This window comes from Ochlerotatus camptorhynchus, unplaced genomic scaffold (assembly GCF_037179485.1).
Source record: "Ochlerotatus camptorhynchus isolate MF236.1 unplaced genomic scaffold, CSIRO-AGI_Acam_v1.1 ptg000165l, whole genome shotgun sequence".
Classification (NCBI taxonomy): domain Eukaryota; kingdom Metazoa; phylum Arthropoda; class Insecta; order Diptera; family Culicidae; genus Ochlerotatus; species Ochlerotatus camptorhynchus.
In genome coordinates this window covers 1871186-1883345 of record NW_027040655.1, presented here as the reverse complement: position 1 = coordinate 1883345, position 12160 = coordinate 1871186, and the positions used below count along the sequence as shown (strand labels likewise).

General features: G+C 39.0%; 1 protein-coding gene across 4 annotated transcripts in view; it reads right to left on the bottom strand.

The window, feature by feature from the left end:
- Positions 1-12160, bottom strand: part of DIP-lambda (Dpr-interacting protein lambda) — a 398199-nt gene that overhangs the window by 337364 nt on the left and 48675 nt on the right. For 3 of the 4 annotated variants that reach the window (XM_065222316.1, XM_065222319.1, XM_065222318.1), the window contains exon 2: positions 4983-5602. The exons of the other annotated variant lie outside the window; for it this stretch is intronic. The gene's annotated coding sequence lies outside the window, so the exon portion shown is untranslated. The remainder of the gene's footprint in view (positions 1-4982; positions 5603-12160) is intronic. 4 annotated transcript variants of the gene reach the window in all.

Below are 12160 nucleotides of genomic sequence, written 5' to 3'. Positions count from 1 at the left end.
CCATAAACGAACAACTCTTGAGACACCCTCTCTCAACTACAGCCATTTTATTAGAGCTCTTGAACCTCGTCCCGTTCCAGGGGACAATCCAGCCATTCGGGGGAGCTTCCAGAATTTATTCGCTCCTTAGCAGGGGCAACTACTTAAAATGTAATATTTCACTGACGCGTAAAAACTATCATAAAGCAAGAGTTTTATCATCGCCATAGCTACTCTACAACGTGGCCATTCATCCATGCTTTAATGCGTCCTCCGTAAATGCATCGAAAGCGACGCAATTGCACTGTTCCTCGTCATTGCCATCGTTGGCCGAGCGCGTTCGAATCAAAAAGCTGCGAGTGCGAAAGTTTCATCCGTGCTTAATGGCTTAATATTTTGCCCTTTCTCGCACTCCATTCCTTCCCTCTATCCCCCTTAACATCCTATGCATCTAGGCGTACAGTTTTCAAGAGAATTTCATTTCGCTACATCGAGGAGTTGGTGGAAAGTTTTACGTCCTTCCAGATTAAAAGTTCAGCCTACTGCATCGTCGTAGCAGTAAGCGCAGAAAGTCAAAAGTGATGATAATTCATCGTCTTATAAGGAGGTAATCGTCGTAAATATTCTGGACACGAACCGGATGAGAGGTGCGGTGCACTGGATGGTCTGGCACAGGAAGCCGACTTCTTGAAAATTCATCAAAAGCTGCAGTTTTACATTGTTCAAGTGGCAGTCCCGAGTTGAAAATGTCTGGAAAACCTTGACAATAAGTTTGCTGGGAATTTAAACTTAATTAAATACAAAACTTTATGACATAATGCAACCCGTAAAGCCATCAATATATTTTGAAAATAAATAATTCCGATACTATGAATTGCGCAGTCAATAAAGGTACACTAATACTTTCTGTGGAATCCATCAAACATAAACTAATTACGCATAGATGTTCATAATAGAGGATTATCAAACTAGTATGTTTACTACATTCGCTTTGTTTTCGTGCGCGGCAGTCTGTTTGTGCGTACACTCATGCTCTACCGTCGTTTCTCTCCCACAGTACAAACGGTAGAACAACATTAGAGCAAAAGAAAATTATCAAATAACTATCATATGACAATGTGTTATTTCGATATAATTCCTCATTTCTGTGTGAATTAAACCATTTCTGATCAAAAATGTTATTACTAGGACACCGTAATATATACGTGACAGTCATCGGCAACAGAAATGCCGCGAATACAACGTGCCCACACATCATTTGTTCATCGATTTCAAATCCGCATACGACACAATCGATTGAGATCAGCTATGGCAGATTATGCACGAGTACGGATTTCCGGATAAACTGACGCGATTGGTCAAGGCGACGATGGATCGAGTGATGTGCGTTGTTTGAGTATCGGGGACACTCTCGAGTCCTGTTGATGTTTTCTGCATGTCTTATAATACATTTATACAACAAGCCGTTCTAATTCTTTTTCAAAAATATGTTTTATGTGTTACTTGGGTAGTTCCGTTAGAGTACGGCAGTATGAAAATTGAATAGAAGTTTTAAAATGAGCGAAGGGCCATTAATGCGACAGTGCAAGTCAAACGCACACTATTTGCCTAACCCGTACGATGTACGTGGAGATTTGAAGTATGTCTTCAAATCTACAGGCAAAAAGTGTGCGCTTAACTTTGCTCAAATACTGCCTGCGCACACAAATGGTGGTTAATCCTGTTAGGGCCGGGACATAAAAAGTATTTTTCTTCCGAGTATGGGAGGGACATCGGATGTGAAAATAAATGCGTATTTAGAGGTACCAGACCAGGTGTTGCAGTGTCAGGTACTCAATTTTGTAGTATGTGAAAGTGATTTCTAGGATTGTTGACTACACTATCATCTGCTATCATCTAATGAAAAGCAGTTTATGTGTAATGTCCGACAGATGTCGCCACAAACAACAGTAGTGACATCTGATGGCCGATAAGTACAGAAACCATTTCCGTCGGCTCATCGAATAGTGCACACTTAAACCGATTCTTACTTAGAAAGTGCGTCACTTTTACTCATTCGTATGGAGTAATTTCTAAAAACGTAAGTTACTTATGCGCTGAGTGACCTACGCTTTAAAAATGTCTCCATACATAAATGTGTCTCACAACTGAGAAAAGTGACTCATTCTCTGAGTCAGCCTAAGCAGGGATGCCAGATATACATTAACTGCAACCAGGTCCCAGGGCTTGTCTGTATCTTTATAATTTGAAAGATACACACTAGTGATGCCAGTTGTGATGTAGTGGACCAAAAATTTGTTGGAATTTAACTACTAGCCAACAGTAAATAATTATGATTTTAAAAATGAATTGTTTTTTCTAAATAATTGAGCTGCAAAAAACAATAAAATAGAATTTATTTATTTGGTTCATAATATTTGGAATGCGATATCATATTAAGACTCAAGGAATACATAAGAGACTATTGAGAAAACTTCAGGGAAGCTTTGGTTGTTCGCAAACATTCAAAAGAACCTCAGGGTAATTTTAGTGAATTTCAAATCAACCATAGAGGAGTTAAGGGTTCTTTAAAGAAGTTTAGAAATCATCAAAAATAATTCGGAAAAAGAATTTATTTTGCCATGATTTTTTTTTTCGTACTGAGTACCAATGTTATCGACGCCATGGAGGCAACTCTCACACCTGGACTTTACCTATCGACCCATCAACTCATAGACCGGGGATCAACGGCTTTACTTCCAAAATCCCAGGCAAAATCGACGCCGACTGGGTTTGAACCCAGGCCCTTTGGAATGAGAGGCACTGGCTCTGCTTATTGAGAATTATTGAAAACGCTTTAGAAAAATTTATTAAGATTTAAGGAATCCACACGAAATTTATGGAATTTTTAGGGGACAATAGACAATAGAGAACCTTAACAAAAATTCTAAAAAACCCAACAATTCACACTGGGCAAAAATTGACAAAACCGCGACTAAATTTAATATCTCGGCTGCCAAACGGTTTCAGTCAACATGTTATACATATTCTGCTAAATCGATTGGTGGTGGTCTCATTGGCCGGAGACTTTTGCGTACCGAGATAGAGGGCCGGGATCTACCGGAGTTCCCGGTAAAGTAGGAAACGCCACTATCTATCGACATAATTTTACACTTTACTTAATGTATATTACTGAAAATTGATAGTACTAAGTATATATGGTATAAAGACACCATATACACCCTCAGGGAAACTCTACTGGTCTAAAGGGGATCCGGAACGACCGATGATGTGGCCACATTATAAAAAATGTCATAGAACCAGAATCAAGAGATCAAAGTGTATTTAATATGGAGACTATATTTTGGGGTATAGTGGCCATATTCTGGTTCTCCGGATAATCTGGATTGACCGACAAAGTGAATTCCGTTCAGTGGGCCATCCACTCAGCAGCCAAAAAAACAGTACCAGGACATCCTGCCCTCACTCACCCGGAAGTGAAGTTGGAAGCCAGACGAATTGCAGAATGCCTTGAACAACATTTCAGAATACAGGTAAACCGTCCAAAACCAGGAGGAAGTGGTAGTTCCAATATCGGCAACCTTTCCCACCGTTTGCTTTCAGCGCCTGACATATTAGCCGATATTTTGAATGTTAGTAGGAATATGAAACAAAATTTGCTAGAAAAATATGATGGCAACGCATTAGTATGGTCTGATCCGAAGCTATCGTATCTAACATACCACAATGAAGGTTCGAAAGTAGCATTTGGTAGTAAGGATGTGATATACATGGAGGAAGTGGCACAATATTCTATGGATAGCGGTGTAGAAGATGAAGGGAAAACGAATGGCGAGCAAGATTGCGACAACATGGAATACGACAGCAAGAGTTTGTGTGAATCTTGATATTTTCAGTGACGAAGAAGACTAGGAATAAATACCGTGTTATTAGAGGCCCGGATGGGCCTAGATAAGTCTTTTAATCTTACACGTATCACAATACCTAAATTGAAATTTTTCCCCAGCTTGTGCTTTAGACAAATGTTGAACAGTTTAGATTATACGACCTACTTTATCGGTCTACCCGGATTATTCGGAGGACCAGGATATGGTTATTTGATCCCAAACTATAAATTTCATATTAAATACGCTTTCATCTCGTGATTCTGAACAAACAACAGTTCTAGGACAATTTGTATAATCTGACCACTTTATCGGTCAATCCAGATTATCCGAAAAACCGCAAAATATAGTTTCCATGTTAAATACGCTTTGATCTCTTGATTCTGAACAACATAGAAAAAATCATAAAAATCATAAAAAAAAAGTATGCTATTCTGCGACATGAAAAAAACTTTAACTAAACTGCTATTGTTGATGTTGATGTTGATTTATATGTTTCTTCAAATTTCAAATCCTACAAGAATATAATTCCATTATCTTTTGTTTTTCTTTTATTAGTATGTGTCTGTTTTGTCTCCTCATCTCGATGAGCCTCACCGCCTCCACAGCCGGTCGAAGTCCAGACGAAGTTGAGTCTGGAACCGCACTACCGTTCATATAATGACGACAACGCTCTGATGAGACAACAAAACCTCACACCCAAGCTCCTCCCCTGATCCTATCCTTCGACAATGTACCCCTCTAGCCTCGGGCAAGCCACCAGTATCCGGCCCAACTCCTACTAGACCAAGAATTAAGTTAGTTTTGTAGCGTAACAATGAATTATCGGCTCCGTAAAGCTGACGGGATTGATCCTTTCAAATGAACTAACTAGATTTAAAAAAGGTAAGGGTTAATAAATAAATATGTTTCGAGTTTTAAAATTGAGCATCTAGCACGACTTATCTGATCAAAATAAAACTATCATTCAGTGAATATACTAATATTTGCTCAAATGAAGCATATTCGTTATCAAGGCATTTTAACTTGACTCTTAAAAATGTTGGAGAAACACTAAAGCAATTTAAAATTAACTGCAAAGGGGAAACCCTCCCATGGAAATTTCCATTCAATACTCACCGGAAACTGCTAGCACTGCTAATAGACTACCGGCGCTTGTGATGATAAAATGATCCCTGGAGTATCTCAGACCACGGCTAGCTGCCGGAGAGACGAAGACGAGAAATAAAATGAGCTTCCAGCTAGAGGATCCAGTCCAGCACAATGAGTGGCAGCCGGGCTGCTGTTTCAACACAGTCGAAAGAAGCAATGTAGGAAATGATGCCTTTCACCGTGTTGTTGGCTATTGTGCCGTTTTTCGCTCCAGCTTTTCCCTGGCCGCCGTCTTCACCAACTGCGCCCACAACACTTCAACAGGAATCTCACTTTTTGGGCGGACAACAACGATGTGAATTTATTATATTTTATCTCTTGTTTCACTTGGCTTCTCACTTTCACACGACTTGATTTTGTGCTCCACTCACTCTTCCTCTTATTTTTTTTGTTGGTTCCGGAAGTTTAGTTGTTCTTTTTTTCCGGCTGCTCACTTTTCTATCCGACGACGAACGTCGGAACTGTGGACTGTGTGTAGTGCTCCACTGGGGGAAATTGTGTTATTTGCTATGCTTTATGGATATGTTCCACACCCCACATACACCGTTGAAGGAATGCGCTGGCACGACGCTTCACAGCAGGAAACGCTATAAAACAATTTAGCACTTGTCAGCAGGGTGTGGGGCTGAGGAGGGGTTGTAGAGAACCACAAGTTTCGGTGTGTGGTGGTGGCGCCTGGCTATGTGTGGTGAAAAGGATCCCTCAAGTGGGCCGTTGAACGTTGGCAGAGGAACGACGTGGTGGGAAGATGGTATACTGGGATCTTGTGAAACAATGTTGTAATTATCTGAATAACGAATGTAATTGTTGTTAGCGACGTAATTGAGAAGAATCTATTATTTTTAATCGTTTCTAAGTGCACTTGAAAGAGTACTGAAGCTGGATATTCAAACAGGCTTTTCCCTGATGTCTTACATTTCCGAGTGAAAGTTGATCGTGTGTGCTTAGTAGACTGCCAATGATTGTATGGGAAAAATTTGATCATCAAATTTCGCTAACAAACCATATACAAAATGTTTATTGCCTCGAAAAATGACCCTATGCAAAATTTTAGCTCAATCGGACATGATTTAGGGGTGGCGCAAACGCGTCAAAGTTTTTCACTTTCGAAAATCTCCCAAGGGGGGGGGGGGAACATGAAATTTCGGAAATCAAAAATTTGTTTTGATGCCAAATGTCGTAAAAATGCATGAAACGTCGAGATTTGGTGTAATCCACCCAAATGAAGAATAATTGGACCACCCTAGTGAATTATTTCGTATTAGATCCTAAATGGTGGTTTAATTCGATATATAAGCAGGTTGGAGACAATTGTGAACAGTTTTAGAAGCCGACTCATCAATCTTCTATATTCCATATAGAACTCATGAAAAAAAAATTCAGTCCCAGATAGTCGATTTTTGAAAAAAAATTTTTTTGAGATAACACCAAATCTCGACGTTTCATGCATTTTTAAGACATTTGGCATCAAAAAAAATTTTTTGGCATCAAAAAAAATCGGTAAAGGCGCACAAAGAAAAACCATGCTGGAGGTGGCTGGGTTCGATTCCCGCTCTGGTCTAGGAATTTTTTGGGTTGGAAAACTTCTCAACTTCCATGGGCATAGAGTATCCCAAGCAGCACAAGCCAGTGGCGGAAGGTTGCAGTAACTTGATTATGACTGACATAAGTCACATAAGTGTTGCCTTAACCGTTTGCAACAATGGATGAATGTACTTGCCACACAATTATACTAATGCAAAAATGGTAAAGCATCGAAAGCTCTCAATTAAAAACTGTGGAAGTGCATTTAGAACACTAAGTTGAGAGCTCGCGATAAACTTGAATTTCGAAGAAGAAGAAGAAGAAGAAGAATAAGAAGAAGAAGAAGAATAAGAAGAAGAAGAAGAAGAAGAAGAAGAAGAAGAAGAAGAAGAATAAGAAGAAGAAGAATAATAAGAAGAAGAAAAAGAAGAAGAAGAATAATAATAAGAAGAAGAAAAAGAATCATAGTTACGCACCGAACAAATGCGTTCCAAAGGTTTGTTAAAAATTAATTTGAATATCCTACCTCGAGTTGACGGACCTTCTCCAGTGCCCCAATCAGTAGATGGTAACGCATTACCTCTGAGTGTTTTCATGTTCGCCCGGTAACACCGAGCTCTCTCTGCAGCAGTCTTGGGTCGTTGTGAAGAACAGTCTGCCTGACGATCCTTCGAATGTTCACCGTTATTATTCACTGACTACAGCAAAAATAGTTTTGTTAAACTTGTTGTTTCAAAACAGTTTAAAAAATAATCTGTCCAACTTTAACTTAGTTTTCCCCAATATGGCGGAAATGTTACATTGGTCCTTGGATATATGTCTTGCATTTTTTACTATTATACTTTATCATAAATTTTTCAAGTATTTCCTTGTTTCGGTAATGATTCAATTTTGGATCAAATTTTTACTATAATATAATAAATTATGAAAATTCAAATATGGGGTCCTAAACAAGCTGGTATGCATTTTGGAGTAGCATCTCAGTATAGCCCACAAAGACCCCACGGATGAATTGTGGGATAAAACAATTTCCAAAAAATACGTTGATTTTTTTTCAGTAGTTCCATCATTAGTTTTAAATTAAATATCTGAAGCAGAGAAGAGAGTGAAGGTTGCATTTTATGATAACGCAACAGGCAGTTTCCTTATCAGAAGACGGTACTTTCAATATTGAACAAAATGTTGGTTCAAATGTCAACGAAGTAGGGGAGAAAGGGGTATAACGATCCTACGAGGTTTAAGCACCTCTTTGTTCTCCAATTTGGAGGACAACCCTAACATAAAATTGTCATGCATCATCATTATGTAGTTTACAACGTGTTCGTAGAATGATGCAAAATAGAATACTGTGACTTTTCTCAAATCAAACGTTTGGTTTCCAATAAGTATTTGCTTAGTACAATATTTATTGGATATTAGGGGGATTCAATTATTGTATTTCAAAGCCAGAGCAAAAGCTCGTATGAGGTATGAGGCAAATTGCAAACTCAAACAAATAAAACTTATCACGTGAAACCTCAAATCACATTAAAATTCAACGACCAGTTCAATGGCAGTTATTAAGAATAGCCAGGATCCAGTCAAGTTTCGGAAATCCCAAGGAAAGCAGCCAGTTTTAGACTTGAATCAAAATCCATTCAAATCACATGAGAATTCATCTACTTCCTCTATGCTCTGTTTATGAAAGTTGTGACTAGGAAAGTAAGGGGCTGTTTATTTTATTTATTATATTTATTTATATAAACTATAAAGACAATTATAGACAATTGTCCATACAAAATTTTTAAAATTTGTATAGGTCGTGGATAATTGCCAACATCCCCCTCCTAAACTGTTTACGTAGTTTATGAACAGCCCCTAAACAGAAAATTGTGTTGCTGCGCGCGAAGAAAACTGTAAACAATCCGAAGCACACCTGACAGCGAATGCAGAAAACAACTAGGTCCAACCAACACACAAATATAAATTAGGAGTTTTGTGTAAATAATTTCCGCGTTGAACCTGTCGCTGGTTGTCAAGGTGATCATGCCGTGATCCACCTCTAGGGACCTGTTCATTAACTACGTAGCAGTTTTTGGGATTCTTGCGCTCCCCCTCTCCCTGTGTATATGACCATACAAAAAAAAATTTGTATGGACCGTGAATAATTGTAAACACACACACCCCCCCCCCCCCTCCCCCACAACTGTCTGTGTAGTTAACGAACAGCCCCTAGGGATGTTTACATCTGTGTGGATTTGTTAGCGCCACGCCTAGCCTTATATCTTTTCAGGTTCAAGCAGAACAATGTGCAACTAAGTGGTACTCGCTTATGACGACTGGGTTTGGGGAAAACGTTTATTTCATGAAAACAGTGATAAAATTATCATTTGTACATTTTTCAAAAGTTTTTTTTTTAATGGAAAATTCCACCTTTTACCGCTGACAATGTTGTTGCTACTGCTTGCTGCCGGTACCTTGAGCGATACGCTTACCACGCCGTCGATGCGAAAATAAGCGTTATTTCTGTTGATTATGATTGTACATTGATTAAACATTTCAATTGATTAGCCTATCTGGCTCTTCATCTTTGTTTAATTGGATATTCTACTTTAATATTTGCATTTTTCAACTAGTTCACAGAAAACCCCTTGAAGGGTGTGTTTTGATTGAATTGAAAATTTTGATAACCTACCTAACTACGAGTATAACTAGACCTAACGTAGCCTAACGTCTCTGAACCATTCCAGGAGTTTTTCTAATATATGAATTCCAGCTAGGAAGTGGATATCAGAATTTAGAGTCCACGGGGGGCTGTTTAGGATCCTTTGTAGTCTAAGGTGATTTAAGGTGAGCGATAGATCAAATTACTAATCGCAGAGGTTCTATGTTCTTAACAAAAAAAGGTGAGTGGAGGTGCAACAGTAGCGCTTTTGTATAATATTACAGGTTCAATAGTGATGCGCAACCAAGTGATAATCGATTATGTTAGGAAAAACGTTTATTCCATTAAAACAGTGACCAAATTATCACTTTTTATTTAAATATTTTTCAAAAATTGGAAACGTATATATTTCAGCAATAGTAATTTCCTGTCGATTGGTGTATTTTGATTTTAATTTCATCTATAAATGACAAAGTTAAAAGTGTTCAAAACCTAACACCTTTTCGTGACATATGCAATTTTAATGTATTATATTAGTTGAAAGGCCTTCTCCAGTGTCCCAACCAGTAGAACGTACTACCTCTGTCTGCTTTCATGTTGACCCAATAACACCGAGCTCTCTCTACAGCGTACCTTCCCAGACGTCAAAAATGAAGACTAATAAGAAGACTGCAACGGATCATACGTCTAAGATCGTATTCACAAACAAGTAATTTATGATCTGAACAGTGTTTAAAAAATCGCTCCTGAAAACATGCACCACACCGTTATCATGAGCTCATCAACTCCTGTTCACTAATATAGTAACGGTTTTCTATCCGTGAAATGTAAAAAAAAAGTGATAACGGGCTGAACGACCATCAGAATACATCCTAATCATAAAATAGCATTGATATCAAAATAATCGAAAATCCAAGCTTATACAAGCATCTGGTTTCCGTGCCAAAGTGCCAAATTGTTCATAAGCAATGATTTCAATCTCCTCCGCTGCAACCATCATGAAAATTTTACACCATAAATTTACCATAAATGAAACCGTTCATCAAGTGTCTATCAAACAACGAACCCTTCTTCCCTCCCCAACAGGAACCGCACGAAAGTCGGTCATCGTCAAATTTACTACGGTATCAACCAACATGACTTCCGCACCAGTGTCAAATCTGTCCTGTACCGGAAGTGGGTCGTGATGTGGAGTCTTCATTCACGCCTTACTTCGTCTTTCTTTCGCTTCTTTTCATCCTCCTCCAACTTCTCCTTCTCCTCCTCCAACTCCAGAGCGTCAATAATAAAACAGTAAAAGCAGCTCTACCATGCAAACTGTAAAACAGTTGGCCGATGGTGGTTGCTTCCCGTCATGAGCCCCTCAGTTCGGCATGCTGGCTGGCCTGGCAGTCAGGCAACATATGTGTGAGCCATAAATTTTCCAATTTTCTTCACCAAGAAGTGAAACACTATTCAGCTTCAATGTGTAAACGAGAAACAAAAGACAGAGACCCAGAGCTGGGTCCTGTGGCAGAAGAGGCGGGGTGTCCGTGTCCGTTCTCGTCATCAGTTTGATAAAGGATTCCGTTCGGTCGTCGCCGTCGTTGGGGAAAGTTTACCGCATGATGGCTGAAAGCAACTTTTTATGCCGGATGCGGTCGGCAGTCAAATGGTCTGTTCTACATGTAAGAGAATGGCATGTCGGTGTAATTTTTGGAAATAGAGGAATAGTGTTGTTCAGTTTCATGATCTCTTCACAGCATCTCATTGAAGTTCTACTATGGGCTCAACTGGGTCAAAGATTTTACAGAACTGTTGGATTATTCGATAATCAGCCTGTCGCAAGAAAAGCAACTATGGAAATGTTATATTAAAACGATTAAATGCTCCTTAAACCTTGAAAAAATGCTCTTTTACTGCGTAGCTACTCAAATTTACTGTCCTGATCGTGTATATTTTTAGTCAGACGAGCGGAGCAACGGACAAGCTTCTAAAATAAGCTTAAAAAAATCTATTTTCCATTTTATCTAGAATTTTCAAAGGACATTAGCGTACAATTGAAGAGTACAAAAATGTCCGTCAAGATGGTCGATGTGCCCTACCACTTCAAGTTTTCTAGAGCACAAATCACGGACTTTGTTGCGCAAACGGCCATGAAATTAACACTCCCTATTTGCTGATAAAGAGATCAATCAGAAAAATAGTTCCAACAGGGATTCACCTTCAAATTATATTGAAATAATCAAAATTGAGCTAAAAGAGCATTTCCAGGCAAAAACAAATAATTTCAGATACAACCTTCTCCGATTTACATGAACATTAAACTGTTCTGATTCATATTTTGCACGACGAGTTTTAATTCTTGTTGAAAATTTACCACTTCCCCGAAGGCCCCGAAGATGGCCAATGTGACCGTGTCATCTCAAAAAATCAATTACCCGCCGAGTTAAGAAAAAGCATGAAGTTTGATATGTCGTACGACAGGTTTTGGTTCTTGACATGAATTCGCCACTTTCCGGGGGCCCGTAACATTTCTGAGGGAACTAAAACAAGCCCGGGAGGGCTTGTGTAACCGTGGACTGTCAATAAGACCATTACCAGCCGAGTTTTATAAAATCATGAAGTTTGATGTGTCGTACGATGGATTTTCATTTTAGTTAAGAATTGGCCACTTCCCGAGGGCACTGGTACATTTCGGGGATGGCCAATGTGACCGTGGAATTCGACTTTTTTTCGTCTACTAACGACGCTCTGATGACGGTGTTGGGGAATCAGCAATGCTACATCAACATGTTTTGTCTAGAAATGATTCTCTGATGACTGTGTTGGGGAAGCAGCATATGCATGTACGTAATTGGTAGATTTGTTAGTTACTTCGACGGTTTTGGACAATGCTTGACATTTACCACTTTTTCAATAGTTTCTCGTCGGAATTGCTATACATGCGTAGAAATATTTCTGATCGATTGGTCATAAAGTCCAGGGACAGCTGAGT